Source organism: Mustela nivalis (genome assembly GCF_964662115.1).
Source record: "Mustela nivalis genome assembly, chromosome: 9".
Taxonomy (NCBI): Eukaryota; Metazoa; Chordata; class Mammalia; order Carnivora; family Mustelidae; genus Mustela; species Mustela nivalis.
Genome location: NC_139028.1, coordinates 24,343,558 through 24,360,470, shown reverse-complemented (window position 1 = coordinate 24,360,470; position 16,913 = coordinate 24,343,558). Strand labels below are relative to the sequence as shown.

General features: G+C 39.3%; 1 long non-coding RNA gene across 3 annotated transcripts in view; it reads left to right on the top strand.

The window, feature by feature from the left end:
- The window catches only part of LOC309840992, a 41,813-nt gene that overhangs the window by 19,305 nt on the left and 5,595 nt on the right, over positions 1-16,913 (top strand). Inside the window, exon 2 of one of the 3 annotated variants that reach the window (XR_014298890.1) lies at positions 16,787-16,888. This is a non-coding gene — a long non-coding RNA (uncharacterized lncRNA). Of the gene's footprint in view, positions 1-16,777; positions 16,889-16,913 lie in introns of all 3 variants that reach the window. The other 2 variants (XR_014298891.1, XR_014298892.1) reach the window with 2 other exon arrangements.

Here is a 16,913-nt window from a genome sequence, read left to right as displayed (position 1 = left end):
ATAGCAGCGCTATCAACAATAGCTGAATTATAGAAAAAGCCTGCATTGTTTGTCAACTGATAAATGGATAAAGAAGTGGTGTATATATATATATACACACACACACATATACACACAATGGAGTGTTATCGAATGTTACTCATCCATAAAAAAGAACAAAATCTTGCCATTTGCCATGCCGTGGATGGAGCTAGAGAGTATTACGCCAAGTGAAATAAGTCAGTGAAAGATAAATACCAGATTTCACTCATGTATAGAATTTAAGAAACAAAACAGATGAGCATGGGGCAGAGGGAGAGAGAGGCAAAAATGAGAAAACAGACTCCTTAACTACAGGGAACAAACAGGTTTACTAGAGGGGAGGTGGGCAGGGGGATGGGCGTTAAGGAGGGCGCTTGTGATGAGCACTGGGTGTTGTGTGGAAGTGAGGAGTCACTAGACTCTATATCTGAAACTAATATTACACTGTATGTTAACTACCTGGAGTTTAAATAACAACTTGAAAAAAATAGCCATCAATACAAATAGGAAAAAAAAAAAAATCATGACTCAAGTGACGAACTCTTTGTTTTCCGAAGCGTGGTAAAACTTTCAGTTTCTAACTTCTTGAAAGATTAAAAATCAACTTTAGGCAATTTGTGGGGCTCCAACCTCCTATCTGCTTCACTTTTATCCCTCATTGGCTGGTTTTCCCCCTTACTTCCCAGTGCTGTGGCCCTTTCCTCCAGACCTTCTGTTTTTTATTGCATCTCCCCTGCCTGAGCACTGGAGAGTTCCTTCTCACCCCATTTTTTGTCTATGTTCCAATGCTGCCCTCACCTCCACTGTAAGGTCCTGAGATATATCTCCATGTGGCTGTTCAAGATTCAGGTCACTCTATCTGTGTGAATAAATTCACAAAATGCACAGAGGACAGAACTGTTTGCAGCACATGTTCTTTTTTATTATTATTATTTTTTTTAAGATTGATTGATTTGAGAGAGAGAGAGCACACAAGCGGGAGGAGGGGCAGAGGCAGACGGAGAGGGAGAAGCAGTCTCCCTGTGTGAGGCTCAATCCCAGGACCGTGGGATCATGACCTGAGCAAAATGTAGACACTTAACAGACTTGAGTTTCCTAGGCAACTCCCCACCCCCCATTTTGTATTTTTAAAAAGGATACATATGTATTTTCATATATAGAAATTATCTGGGGTAGGACACATAAGAAACTGATAACCTAGGCCTATAGAGTAATGGGGGGAGGACTCCGGGGAAATGGAGAAAGAGACTTTGTTTTTCTTTTACTGTCTGTTGATGCTGGGTTTTGTTTTTGTTTTTTTGGCAATGTGCATATATTACTTCTTCATATAAATTTTAAAGCAAGGAAATACTATGTATTCTATCCATGTAGATGCTATGACACTGAGAAACTTCCTACAGATGAAATACATTGATACTTCCTAACGGATTTCATTTAGATCTTCTGCCCTGGATATATTTGTGGAAACGTGTGTATGTTCGTGCACTGTGCCTGGAGTGTAAGACAGACTTGGGTTGCGAGGGGAAAGGTCTTGCTTGGACTGAAAGGCTCTCTCGTGTGTGTTTGGACATATTCATTGCTCTTAATGTTTAGCTGTGACTTTTAGCTTAAAGTGATTTATCTTACAGTTGACCTTTTTTTCCAACTAGGTCAAAAACAATTAGTTGACATTTTTTATTTACGTTTCAGTCTTGATATTTTATTGAAGAGATCCAGAGCTGAAAGAGTTAAATTGTGTGGAGCTTCTGCTAACTTGCTTTTCTGTAACTGCTCTGCTGCTTTGCGGGCTGAACCTTGAGAAGTAGCACCCAGATGATAAGATATGGCTAACTGAAAAATGTAAACTGTGCAGAGTACACCAGGAACTTTAACTGCGTAAAGAGGTCACTGTGATTGTGGCTTTGTGACAAGCCTTTGTATAAAAAAAAGTATAAAAACCATATGCTCCCCTTGATCAGGGCTCTCAGCCTCTGCCTGATCTTCGGGTATGTTGCAGAGCCCCAGCATGCTGGAACAATAAAGCCCATGCTGTTGCAGAAAGAGCTGCCTTGGTGTCGTTCCTCTGCGCCTCCCTAGGTTGAGGTCTTCTCGACCCTAACATTATCAACTGCGTAAATCTAACAGCAATCTCAGAATGGCACATAACTTTTGCAAAGATCTTATTTTAGACACTAACTGGAAGACGCACCGTAATTCCTTTTATCCTAGCAAACTCCAAAATGAATGTACAATCAAGGATCACCAGTGAAAATGCAAGGGTTTCTGAGCAAGTATTTTGTAGTGGATGGAGTGCTTGATGCTTCAATGTTCACTCTCCCTTCCCATTGCATGTATGGCAGCAAGAAGCTTTGAGGAAATGCCGTGAGCTCCACTGATAGGCCCTGGTTAGGAAGCCAGTGACTGTTTCAAGGACCTAGCCCTACCATTGTTTGGGGGAAACATAAATGGGCCCCCAAAGACTGAGGATAAAGACTTCCTTTTGGTGGCTTAGGGAGAGGCAGTTTCTCTCCTCTTCTGGATGTAAACAAAGGAGTAAACAGGCCTTGTTGTAACTGGCAGCTGTCCTATAGCCTGGAGGGAAAACCAGTCCTGGATTGATACAGATCCTGTGGTTCTGGAGAAAAGAGAGGGAAAGAAGTAATGGTCTTGATGACACAGGTTGCTCAACCAACCAACCATGGAGTCTGCCCCATCCCTACTACGTGATTTCTGCACCTGCACCCCAACCACCCTTCCTCCTACCATCAGGGTCGGCTCTGTTCTTGCCCATTATTTACTTCTAGGAATAATGAGCACATCAGGCAGCTGCTGGGGACTGAAGCTAGAAGAATGTGAGACCAGCTTAGAGGGCATTTGTAATAATCCCGAGAGCACTGCTAACTGGGGAAGACAGAACTAGACCACACATCTCCCGTGCCAGAAAGACTCGGTGGGTTCAAGTGGGGCAGAAAAAAACCAAACTACCAAGTAAAGGGAAATGGTCAACCACACTAAATTCTGCAAACAGTGCCCACACCTATAAAATCATACTCATTACGTAGTCTAGTCCCTTCGCAATCTTGTCACTTCTCCGGGCTTACGTCTTAACTCCAGCTAGGTTAGATAGCTCGTGTGTCTGTAAGCACACCGTGCTGGTTAACACGTTATTGTTTCTCAGTGCCAGATTCACCCTTCGCCTGAATTGATAAGACACTGCACAGTCCTCTCCCTAGAAGGCATCTTCGCTTGCCTAGCTTATTCCTTTGCGTCTTCCAAGACTTGGTTCAAGCGAAACTTCCTCTAAAAAGCTTTCCATGATCTCTGTTACATGGAATCCGCCTGAGCACAACTCCGTGGAGCCCCTCTTGGCTGTAAAAGGCTTTATATCAGGAGAAGCTCATTTGAATAATGATCAGATGTGAAATAAGCAGAAAACAGAAGAGAGGATTAAGTAGCAGCTGTTAGAAGGACTGACTCAGGAATGAACGGAATACCAGCCCCTAAAAGTGCTTCCTCAAGAGAGGGAGGCGGACACATGAGTTATGATGTGCACACATCCTTATGTCAACGCCTGAGTTAAAGCAGATATATAGCCCATATCGACATATGTCTTGTGTGTATGTATATATGAAGTACTAATTATTATACTTCACTATGTATGTATATATAATCGAAAGCCCGAAATGGACAGATTTTTTTTTTTAATCCATTTGTAACTGGGGCAAAACTGATCTGGCTCTAAATTAATGAGAACGACACACTATAATAGCAATTTGTGTTACAAACTGTTCTTGAGGCAACCATCTGTACTACACAAATAAATTTCGCTCTGAAACTGCAAGGCAACACTTTCCCAGAGTCCTACAGAGAATCCAGATGCAAATTTGCCTGGCTCGCTGCCTTTGCTATATCTCTTTGGCTCACCAGTTTGTGAGCAAATTTATATAGAAAATTTTAAAAGCTGGCTCAGGACTCTAGTGTGAGGCTGAAACATAATAACAGCAGTTTGTATTTATGTAAGTAGAATATTGGTCCTAAGTGATCAGATCATTTCAAAATAGGCTCTCATTCATTTACACCACATTATCAAAAGTGGAGAAGGTTTATATAAATATTTTAAAGTGATTTGAAGTAAGGAGTCTTTTCAACAGTCTACATTAGTTTGAACCAGATATGGGTGTTGTAATTTGTATGTTCCTTAGGGAATGTTCCAATGGAATCATTCTTTCAATCCAGAAATTTTCTCACCAACCGATGGTTTGAAGTCCCTTAAGGTTTTTTTTCCTTCATCTGTCATGCCTATGATCTGTCAAACACTGAGCTCAGAACTAGAAATAAACGAAATCGTAAGACCCAAACTTTGGAACACATAAAACTTACAGCTTAATTATTCTTTCCTTCCCCCAGCTTTATTGAGATATAATTACATAGAACATACAATTGTGGTGGTTTAAGACCTAGATCTATCGTGAAATGTTTACCACGGAAAGGTTGGTGAACACATTTTTTACCTCACATAATTACCATTGTTGTCCTTAACCTAAGAACATTCCAAGTCTACTCTTAAAACAACTTCCCGTATACAGTATGGTAGCGTTAACCATGGTCACCATGCTGTGTGTTAGATTCCTGGAACGTACTCCTTGTATAACTTGGAAGTTTGCACTCTTCGACCAATATCTCCACGATTCCCACCTCCAGTCCCTGGCAACCAAGGTTCTACTCTTTGCTTCTGTGAGTTCACCTTTTGAAAAGTCTACATTGAAGAGGGGATCATATGGTATTTGTCTTTCTCTTTCAGTCTGACTGAATTCATTTAGCATAATGCCCTTAAGGTCCATCTTTGCTGTTATAGGGGAAGGATTTCCTTTTTTTGAAAGGCTGATTAAACATTCTTGCGTGTGTGTGTGTAGTTATATATATGGGTGTATATACATAGTATATATATAATTTATTAATATAATTTATTAATCTGTTGATAGACACTTTGGTTGTTTTCATGTGCTGGCTATTGTGAATGCTGCTGTAGTGAACACCAGAGTGCAGATACCTCTTCAAGACAGTAATTTCATTTCCTTCGACTATATAGCCAGAAGTGAAATTGTTGGATATGATAGTTACATTTTTACATTTTTTCCCATTTTTGATTTTTTTTTAAAATAATCTCCACACTTTTCCACAGTGGTTGGCACCAAGTTACACTTTCATCAACAATGCACAAGTGTTCCCTTCACATTCTTGCCAGCACTTGTTATCTCTTGTCTTATTAGTGCTAGCCATCCTAATAGGCGTGAAGTGGTGTCTCACTGTGGTTTTGATTTGAATTTCCCTCATGGTTGGTGAGACTGAGCACTTTTTCATGTACCTGCTGGCCATTTGTATGTCTTGTGTGTAAAAATGTCTATTCAGGTCCTTTGCCCGTTTTTTGATTGTGTGTCTTTTTTTTTTTTTTTTTTTTTTGATGCTGTTGAGTTGTATTATCTCCTTTCATATTTTAGATACTAACTCCTTGTTAGGTGGTTTGCAGATATTTTCTCCCATTCCATAGGTTGCCTGTTCTTTTTGTTCCTTGTTTCTTTTGCTGTGCAGAGCTTTTTATTTTATTTTATTTTAGATTTTATTTATTTGACAGGCAGAGATCACAAGTAGGCAGAGCAGCAAACAAAGAGAGAGAGAAAGCAGGCTCCCCACCGAGCAGAGAGCCTGAAGCAGGGCTCGATCCCAGGTCCCTGAGACCATAACCCAAGCCGAAGGCAGAGGCCTAACCCACTGAGCCACCCAAGCACCCCATTTTTATTTATCATTATATCATAAGTGTACTCTTCAGTCTCCATCCTCCCCACTCACTTCACCTCTGGTAGCTGTCAGTTTGTTCTCTGTAGTTAAGAGTCCGTTTCTCGGTTTGTGTCTGCTCTTCTTCTTTGTTCATTTGTTTTGTTTCTTAAACACACATGAGTGAAATCATATGGTATTTGTCTTTCTCTGCTGACTTATTTAACTTAGGGTGATACTGTGTGGCTCCATTCATGTTGTTGCAAATGGCAAGCTCTTATTCTGTTTTATGGCTGAGTAATATTCCATGGTGTGTGTGTGTGTGTGAGAGAGACATCTTTATCCATTCACTTATTGAAGGACAATTGGGCTGCTTCCATATCTTTGTTATTGTAAATGCTATAATCAACGGGTGCATGTATCTTTTCAATTTAGTGTTTTCATTTTCTGTGGGTAATACCCAGTAGTGTGATTACTGGGTTGTAGGATTGTTCTATTATTTATTTATTTGACAGAGATCACAAATAGGCAGAGAGGCAGGCAGAGAGAGAGGAAGGGAAGCAGGCTCCCCACTGAGCAGAGAGCCTGATGCGGGGCTTGATCCCAGGACTCTGGATTCATGACCTGAGCCCAAGGCAGAGAGAGACTTAACCCACTGAGCCACCCAGGTGCCCCAGGATAGTTCTGTTTTTAACTTTTTGAGGAACCCCTGTACTTTTTCCAGAGTGGCTGCACCAGTTGCATTCCCACCAACAGTGCACAAGGGTTCCTTTTTCCTCCACATCTTCAACACTTGTTCCTTGTGTGGTTGACTTTAGACATTCTGACAGGTGTGAGGTGATATCTCATTGTACTTTTGATTTGCATTTCCCTGATGATAAGTGATATTGAGCATCTTTTCATGTATCTGTTGGCCATCTGGATGTCTTCTTGGAAAAATGTCTGTTCCTGTCTTCTGCCCATCTTTTAATTTCATTATTTATTTTGGGGATATTGAGTTGTATCAGCTGTTTATATATCTTGGATACTAACCCCTTATTGGATATGTCATTTACAAATATCTTCTCCCATTCAGTAAGTTGCTTTCATGCAGAACTTTCTAGTTTGATGTAGTACCACTTATTTTTATTTCTGTCACTTGTATTTTTGGTGTCATATTGCAAAAGGCTTGTCAAGACCAGTATCAACATTTTTGTCTATTTTTCTCTTCTAGGATTTTTATAGTTTCAGGATTACATTTAAGTCCTTAATTCATTTCATGATAATTTCATGAGTATAGGTTAGGGGTCCTATTTTATTCTTTTGCATATGATTATCCAGTTTTCCTGGCATTTATTGAAGAGACTGTCCTTTCTCCATTGAGTATTCTTGGATCCCTTGTCAAATATTAGTTGACTATATGTTTGGGTTTATTTCTAGGTGCTCCGTTTTGTTCTGTTGGTCTGTGTATCTGTTTTTATTCCAGTACCATACTTGTTTTGATTCTTATCACTTTGAAATAATAGTTCGAAATCAGGAAGGATAATAATTCCTGCTTTATTATTCTTTCTCAAGACTTCTTTGGCCATTTGGGGTCTTTTTTGTTTCCATTCCAATTTTACGGTTGTTTTCTATTTCTGTAAAAAATGCCGTTGGAATTTTGGTGATGTTTGCTTTGGAGATTATGAACACTTTAACAATACCAATGCTTCCGGGCACCTGGGTGGCTCAGTTGGTTAAGCAGCTGCCTTCAGCTCAGGTCATGATCCTGAAGTCCCCGGATTGAGTTCCACATCAGGCTCCCAGCCCCACAGGGAGTCTGCTTCTCCCTCTGACCTTCTCTCCTCTCATGCTCCCACTGTCTCTCTCTCTCAAATAAATAAATAAAATCTTAAAAAAAAATACCAACACTTCCAATCCATGGCTTGGAGTATCTTTTCATTTATTTGTGTATTCTTCAGTTTCTGTGATCAGTGTCTTAGTGGTTTTCACTTCCTTGGTTAAATTTATTCCTGAGTATTTCATTCTTTTTGATACTATTATAAATGGGATTGTTTTCTTAGTTTTTCAGATAGTTTATTATTTCAGTACAGAAATGCATTTGACTTTTGTATATTATTATTATCTCCTGCAACTTTACTGAACTAATTTATTAGTTCCAATAGTATTTTTGGCGAAATTATTAGGATTTTCTATATACAAGATCATGTCATCAGCAAATAGAGACAATTTTACTTTGTCCTTTGTGGTTTGGATGCCTTTTATTTGTTTTTCTTGCCTAGCTGCTCTGCTTGGACTTCCAGTATTATGCTAAATAAGAGTGGTAAGAGTAGGCACCCTGGTCTTGATCCTTAGAGGGAAAGCTTTCAGCCTTCCACTCTTGAGTATGTTAGCTGTGGGCTTGCCTTCTATGGCCTTTATTATGTTGAGCTACATTCCTTTTGTACTCATTTTATTGAGAATTTTTATCAGAAATGAATGTTGAATTTTTGTCAAATGTGTTTTTTGCAGATGATCTGCATCATCACATCATTTCTAAAATTATCATGTGATTTTTATGTTATTCTATTAATGTGGTCTATCATCTTTATTGATCTACATATGGTAAACCATCCTTGCATCCCAGGGATAAATCCCACTTAACATGATGTACAAGCCTCTTGATGTACTGTTGAATTCAGTTTGCTAGTATTTTGTTGCGAATTTTTACATCAATATTCATTTGAGATTTTGGCCTATAGCTCTCTTGTAGTGTCCTTGTCTGGTCTTGGTATCAAGGTAATGCCAGCCTTGTAAAATGAATGTAGAAGTGTCCCCACTTCTTCAATTTCTTTGATGAGTTTGTTAGGGATTGATATTAATTCTTTAAATGTTTGATAGAATTCATCCATGAAGCCATCTGATCACGGGCATTTCTGTGTGAGGTTTTTTTTTTTTGTTTGTTTGTTTGTTTGTTTTAAAGTACCAACACAGGGCTTGAACCCACGACCCTGAGATCAAGACCTGAGCTGAAATCAAGAGTCACATACTTATCCAACTGTACACCCAGGTGTCCCTGTTGGAAGGTTTTTAATTATTGGTTCAATAGTAGTGGTATGTTCAAATTTTCGATTTCTTCCTGATTCAGTCTTGGTAGGTTGTATGTTTCTAGGAATTTACTTATTTCTTGTAGGTCGTCCAGTTTTGTTGGCATAATTGTTCATAAATGCCTTTTATGATTCTTTGTGGTTTTTGTGTATCCATTGTAATGTAACCTCTTTCATTTATAGTATTATTTGAGTCCTCCTTTTTTCTTGGTAAGTCTAGCCAAAGGTTTGTCAGTTTTACCACTTCATAACACCAGTTCCCAATTTTGTTGATCTTATCTATTTTTCTGCCCTTTATTTCTGCTCTGATCTTTGTATTTCCTTCTTTCTGTTAGCTTTTGGACTCTGGGCTTAATGTGTTCTTTTTCTGGTTCCTTGATGTGTAAAGTTAGGTTTTTTATTTGAGATCTTTCTTTTTTCTTAATTTGGGCATTTATCACTATAAACTTTCCTCTTAGGACTGTTTTTGCTACATCTCAAGTTTCGTTTCATTGTTTCCTTTTTTGTTTGGAGGTATATTTTTTTTTTTTTTTGGAGGTATATTTTTTTACTTCCCTTTTGATTTCTTCTTCACTAGCTGTTCAGAAGTGTGTTTTTTAACTTTCACATGTTTGTGAATTTCCTAGGCTTTCTTTTCTTTGTTGTTGATTTCTAGTTCCATACCATTGTGCTTAGAAAAGTTACTTGGTATGATTTCAGTATTTTTTAATTGCTAAGACTTGTTTTATGGTCTAGCATACAATGTATCCTGGAGAATGTTCCATGTGCGTTTGAAGAATATGTTTTCTGCTGCTGTTGGATGGGATGTTTTGTCTATTTCTCTTAGATCCATTTGGTCTAAAATATAGTTGAAGTCTAGTGTGTCCTTATTCATTTTCTGTCTGGATGCTCTTTCCATTGTTAAAAATGGGGTGTTAAAGTTCTCTATCATATTGTTGTCTGTTTCTCCCTTTATATTTATTGGCATATACTTAAATTTATATATAAGTTTATGTCTATTAAGTTTATAGTTTACTATGTTCCTTTAGTGGCGGCATGTTTCCCTGATTCTTCACCACCCCTCTAGCCTTGTACAGATGTCTGCACATTTGAAGACACAGTCATCTCTTCCAGACTTTATGGACTGATTTTGATTAGGAAAGACCTTTACCCCTTGGGTGGGGATACACCAGAACATGTTGGAACCCTGGAACCACATGTGGGGGCTTGTGATGGTTCAGCTCAGGCTTCTGGGGTCCAAGACATCAACAGCTACATGGTTCTAGACAAGGACTGCAGAGAGATTGCAGTGACTACAAGGCCTGTTGGGAGTCCTCAACGGTGCCTCCAGGTCCAGTGGCCAGCGACCAAGGTGAACAGAACTGGTGATGTACAGATACTCGGTTGTGGGGACCACCCATGCCTTGCAGTGGCAGGGGTTGGATTAGGTACAGAGGTGGTAGCCAGGGCCAGCAGCATGGCACCACAGCTAACTGTAAGCACACTGGCAGCTGTCAGCATGCACTCTGTTGCTGCAGACTCACCCTAGAGGCACAGCAGAGCAGGACCAGCCAGTGATGGGAATCTGCCTGGGGGCATGCACATGTATAGTGGGAGGGGCTAGCTGCAGGTGAGCACACTGGTGCAGGCCAGCCCCAGGAGACCGGGCCAGGACCACAGGCAACTGTAAGGGCTCTGGATTTGGTGTTCACTGTTAAGGCTGTGGGATCTCTCCACTGGTGTGCATGTGCTGGTCGAGGTTGGCAATGGAAATCAGGCCAGGGGCATGTGGGTACACAGCCGGAGGGGCTAGTTAGCCCCAGATGTGTCTGCCGTGGTGGGGTGTTGGCCACCAGCATCTCGGCTGGCATCTGTGCTCTCATAGCCACAGAAGCCAGGGCTGGCTGCCCGCATAGATACTAGTTCTGAGAGGGGGGGTAGCTGTCAGCTGTGATGGGGAAAACCTTTGAGGGGAACCCTCAGTGGTGAAATCTGTAGGGGTCCATGCTGCTGTGTTGGTCATTGGTTTCTTCAGTGGCAAAAGCTACTGCTGTCCTCCGCAGAACAGTTGACTGGGAACCACGGTCACTCCTGCTGGTGGCTTCTGCTGGTAGCCCTACTCTTCTTCCGGGCTCCTACTACCTCTGTATGTTACAGCATTTTCCACCTCTGGGTCGGATGAGACCAAAGTGAATCCCTTGTCCAGTGCCCCCAAAGGCTCGGGGACCTGGGGGATGGGATGGTGCTGGGAAAGCGATCCTGTTTCTCCTTCCTCTTTTGTGTGGTGGTTCTCAGGTTTCATTGTTCCATTGTGTTGCTTGCTGAAGTGGAAGAGGACCTTGAACTCTATCAGAGCTATTTTTCTGTTTGTGGAGAGCTGTCTTGTTGTTGATGTTTATGGGTGGATGGATGGAAGGTGGGTCTCCTACCCTGTCACAGTGGTGATGGCACTCAGCTTCATTATTCTTAGCAGTAACTTGACACCTCTTCTAAACGTAGGAAGTTTGCTTTCTAGCATGCTTTTTAAAGTATTATAGATTTAATATAGGCTTATTTTAAAAATTGGAAAATATAAAAAAGCAAAGGAAGAATGTTGAAGCCATCTGCAATCTTAACATTTAGGAATAGTTATTTAGGAATAGCTATTTGGTAATTTTGGTGCCCGGGTGGCTTAGTCAGTTGAGCGTCCCACTCTTAATTTTGGCTCCGGTTATGATCTCCGGATCCTGGGATCCAGTCCCATGTTGGGTTTCCTGCTCAGAGGGGAATCTGCTTGTCTCCCTCTTCCTCTGCCCCTCCCCTGCTCCCCACCCTCTCTCTTTCTAAAATACATGGATAAATCTTTACTTTTATTTATTTTGAAAGACTTTATTTATTTGAAAGAGAGTGAGAGAGACAGTACAGCGGGGAGAGGGGCAGTGGGAGAGAGAGAAGCTGACTCCCTGGTGAGCAGGGAGCCTGATGGGGGCTCCATCCCAGGACGCTGAGATCATGACCTGAGCTGAAGGCAGGTGCCGTGGTAAGTCTTTTTTTTTTTTTTTTTTTTTTACAAATTGGTACATTTTGTAAGTCTTTTTAAAGTGCTCATGTTAAAATATAAATTTTATGTAGTTTACACAGATCTTGTTTTCCAAATGAAACATAATGTGAATTTCCAAAAGTGGCAAAATATCCTTCACAAACTTTATTTTAATGACTGCATGGTTATTTACACAACCATTAAATATTTTTTATCTATCCTTTTATGTCAGTTCGTCATTGCTTGCAGGTTTAAGTATAAACTTGGCAGTGCCTCCAAGACTATTATTAAACTTTGCCTTGCCTCATCTCCTGCTTTCCTCCTTCACATTCTAGACCAGCTGTGCTCAGTTCCCATGTATCATATTCTGTCTCATCTCCTGGACTCTACCTATGTGTGTCATTCTAAGACATTTTTATTCTGTTTCTGCCTCATTCCCTCTCTCTACTTCTCCCACTCCTTTTTTTTCCTAGTTAACACCTACCAATCTTCGATGGAGGGTGAGTGTGCGGATAGAAAAATAGAGGGAGGCCTAGGACTAAGGCCTTGATACCTCATTTATAAAAGCAGAGAACCAGAAGGAGGATGTGGAAAAAAGATGAATACTGGCCAAAGAGGAAAAGCAGGAGAATACAGTATCACAGAAAGTAAGCAAGGAAAAGAAATGTCAAAATTTGTACACCAACAGAACAGAATAGAGTCCATCAGTAGACCCATGCATATGCTGTCGATTGATTTTGACAAAAGACATAAGGTAGTCTTTTTAACAGAGGGGGCTGGAACAATCAGATATCCATATGGAAAGGGAGAACATTGAGCTTTACCTCACACCATATACAAAATTAACTCAAAATAAATCATGTAGCAAAATGTAAGGATTAAACTACAACATTTCTAGATGAAAACATAAAATATAATTTTTGAGATTTGGGGGGAGGCAAATGTCATTAAGAAGACTTTCACTGAAGGGGAGTGAAGACCAAAACCTGATTGAAGTGGGTTTCTTTTGTTTAATACTATTTTTTAATTTCATTATAGTTCACATAAGTATAGTGTTGTATTAGTTTCAGGTGTACAAGTCATTGACTTCTGTACATTTGTCAGTACTGTTCAATTATGTTATTTAATCCCATCACCTGTATCCCTGCCCTCTAACCATCTGTTTGTTCTCTCTTAAGAGTCTGTTTCTTGGTTTCTCTTTTTTCTCCCTTTATTTGTTTTGTTTCTTAAATTCCAAATATCCATGAAATCATATGGTATTTATCTTTCCTGACTTATTTCACTTAGCATTATTTGCTCTCATTTCATCTATCTTGTTTCAAATGGCAAGTAATCTTTCTTTCTTTCATGGCTGAATATTTCATTGTGTGTGTACATTGTTAAAAGGGTTTCCTTATAAGGCCTTAATTCGGACCTACTTTTTTGAGGGATTTTATCATAAATGTATGTTTTATTTTGTTAAATGTCTTTTCTACATCTCCTGAAAGGATCAGATGTTAATTGACTTGCAAATATTGAACCATTCTTGCAGGCCAGGAATCCCTCTTGATTATGCTGAGTGGTTTTTTTTAGTGTATTGTTGGATTCGATTTGCTAGTATTTTGTTGAGGATTTTTGTGTCTATGTTCATCAGAGATATTGGCCTATAGTTCTTTTTCTGTGGTGCCTTTATCTGATTTTGGTATCAGAGTGTTACTGTACTCAATTAATATGGAAGTGTTCCTGCCTCTTCTATTTTTTGGAATAGTTTGAGATGAATAGGTATTAATTCATTTTTAGATGTTTGGTAGAATTCACTGGTGAAGCCACCTGGTCCTAGACTTTTGTTTGTAGGGAGTTTTTGGTTATGGATTCGATTTCATTGCTAGTTATCAGTCTGCTCAAATTTTTTATGTCTTCCTGTTTCAGTAGGTTGTCTCTGGGAATTTATCCATTTCTTCTAGGTTGTGCAATTTGTTGGCGTATAGTTTTTCATGATCTCCTCTTACAATCCTTTGTATTTCCATGGTGTGTGTTATTTCTTCTCTCTTGTTTGTGATTTTATTTGGATCTTTTTTTCTTTTGATGAGTCTGGCTAAAGGTTTAATTTTATTGATCTTTTCAAAGAAAAAGTTCCTGGTTTAATTAATCCGTTCTATCTTTTTTTTTTAAAGTTTCTAAATCATTTATTTCTGTTCTAATCTTTATTATTTCCTTCCTTCTGTTTTGGGGCTTCATTTGTTCTTTTTCTATCTCTCTTACTTGTAAGATTAGGTTGTTTGAGATTTTTCTTCTTGAGGTAGGCCTGTATTACTATAAAATTCCTCTTAGATTGTGTTGCATTCCAAAGATTTTGGATCATTGTATTTTTTTTTTTAATTTTTATTTATTTAATTGACAGACGTGGTGGGAGCAGGAGAAGCAGGCTTCCCATTGAGCGGGGAGCTTGAAGCAGGGCTTGATTCCAAGATCCTGGGATCATGACCTGGGCTGAAGGCAGACACCTAACAACTGAGCCACCCAGGTGCCCTGGACCATTGTATTTTTGTCCTTTTTTTTTTTTTTTTTAATTCCTCTTTGAGTTTTTGGTTGACCCATTCATTTTTAGTAGCATGTTATTTAACATTCTTGTATTTATGCTCTTTCCAGATTTTTCTTATGTTGGTTTCCAGTTTTATACCATTATGATCAGAAAAGATGCATGGTAGGATTTCAGCCTTTGAATTTGTTGAGACTTATTTTGTGCTCTAACCTGTGATCTCTTCTGGAGAGTGTCTTATGTGCACTTGAAAAGAATGTGTGTTCTGCTGTTTTTGGATGGAATGTTCTGAATATATCTGTGAGATCCATCTGGTCCAATGTGTCATTCAAAGTCATTGTTTCCTTGTTGATTTTATTTGGAAGATTAACCCAGTGATATATGTGGGGTGTTACAGGCCCCTGCTTTGCTCTATCACTATCAATTACCTTGGTATTAACTGCTTAATGGATTTGGGTGCTCCCACGTTGTGTATGTAAATATTTACAATTGATATATCTTCTGGTTCTATCGCTCCCTTTGATTATAGCAAGAGATAAAGGAGACTGCATAGTCTTTTTTCTTTCCCCCTTTAATTTTGTCTGATCTATTTCTATGCTGGCTTTCTTCTCACTCCCATTTGCATAATAAATGCTTTTCCCTCCCTTTACTTTTAATCTGCATGTGTCTTTCGGTCTGAAATTATAGACGGGTCTTGCTTTTTCACCCATTCCATCATCTTACGTCTTTTGATTGGAGTGTTTAGTCTATTTACAGGAAAAATGGGCATTTTAAATAACATAGCCATTCTGGAAAGCGGAGTCTCCTCATTCTTGGAGTTTGTTGTTGCTATACATCTAGTGTTTTCCTGTATTATATAGTCTTTGTGTGGCTGAATTCTCTGATTAGCTTAATGGTGAGCCAATAATTGGACACAGATTTTCTTAGATGCCACTGTCTTCCAGTCTTTGCAGAAGGACTCTATGTGCGTATTGGGGCAGGTCTTTAACCTTCAACCAAGCTGTTTCCAACTGTTTTAGCCTTTACTTTCTGCTTGAGTGGAGCCTCAAGGTTACCCCGAGTGAGCTCCTCAGACCTTCTCAGCTCTTTCCTGAGCATGTGCATGGCGCTGGCCTTCCACACCACTTTATGCATCTGTATTGCCCTGTAGAGTCCTGGGAATAGGCCACAGCATTTCAGAACATTTTTATGCCTCATTAAGACTTTCAGTGGGGTGAAGACTGAAACCTGATTGAAAAGAAACTTTATTTTATCCCCCAGATTTTTGGTTATCCTATTGTGTTTTAAACAAACAGCTCTTTTTTTTTTTTTTTTTTTTTTTTGCTGTCTCTGGTAGTTGCCAGGCTGCTGGTCTTAGCTGTGATTGTGGGCTACTGCTTTTCATGGTCACCAAAGAGTTGGAGGAGAGGGTGGTGGGGACTTAAAATGCCACAAGGCTTATTGTTCATACCAAGATGTGGCTATTTTTTCTTGAACATGTTTCCCAATTGCTTAAGTCTTTGATTAGTTTCTAAAGGTTATTGACATTCTTTTCCAGTGTTCTCATTGCTTTTGGAGAAAATTTTTAGAGGTCCTTACTCTGTTGTTTTTACTAATATTACCCGTATCTTAAGCTTAATTTTTTTTAAACTGAAAATACATTGTCAAATATGTTTTGAATACTAAAAGGTCTATTTATGCTGTAAAGAACAGTCAGGTAGGTATTGTAGTAGTCAAATGTATTGTGGAAAGAGATGTTGGAAAAAAGGGAATGGTGAATTTTACATCCTAATTCTGTAAGTGCTCTATCTGGTTAGGAGGTACATGTAAATAACAGCTTGGAGGGAGGGTTATGTATTAAATAAAGTAGAAATAGCTGTTTTCCTCAAGATACATTAATAAAAAGTCAGGAATGTTAATAAGAATTAAGGTGGTCTCTGGCTATGTTAAACATGGAGGAATATTTTACTCTGGAAAATTCAACCTCCTTAAACACTTGAAAAAATAGAGGGGCTTCCTTTTTTCCAACAAATCACAAGTTAGATCAAAATCTCTCATACAGTGTCTCTTTAAGACTCTAAGCTTTAAGGCACTGAATCTTAAAAAGGTGTGCTGGGTCACACCATCCTCAGGCTGGTAGACAAAAGGAGACGGAAACGCAATGCTTACCCTCTTAAGCAGCAGTGAGTTCTGAGCCTCTAGCTGCCAGGACTTGCTTGATAAATGATTCTCTTATGTGGCAAACACTCTCGAGGGCACATTCATATTTTGACAAATATCTCCCAAATTTGGAAGTCATGCACTGTGGTGCTGTGTAATCATCAGAAGAGTTAACTGCCCATCTGTAGTGGTGGCTCTTCGTGATCTAGTGCAGAGATGAACTTGGGCTCTAGGGCAGGACAATTCTTAGCATTCTGTCCATGATGCCTTTCTCTTGTGTCCCAGAATTCATAGATATATATATATTTATAATTTCAGGACTTTGGAGCCCAAAGACTTTGAGAAGAAGACACCTATTCACCACACTCTTGCCTAGAAGACAACCAGAAATATTTGGTAGGTTTTAGATTCTTTTGAAATA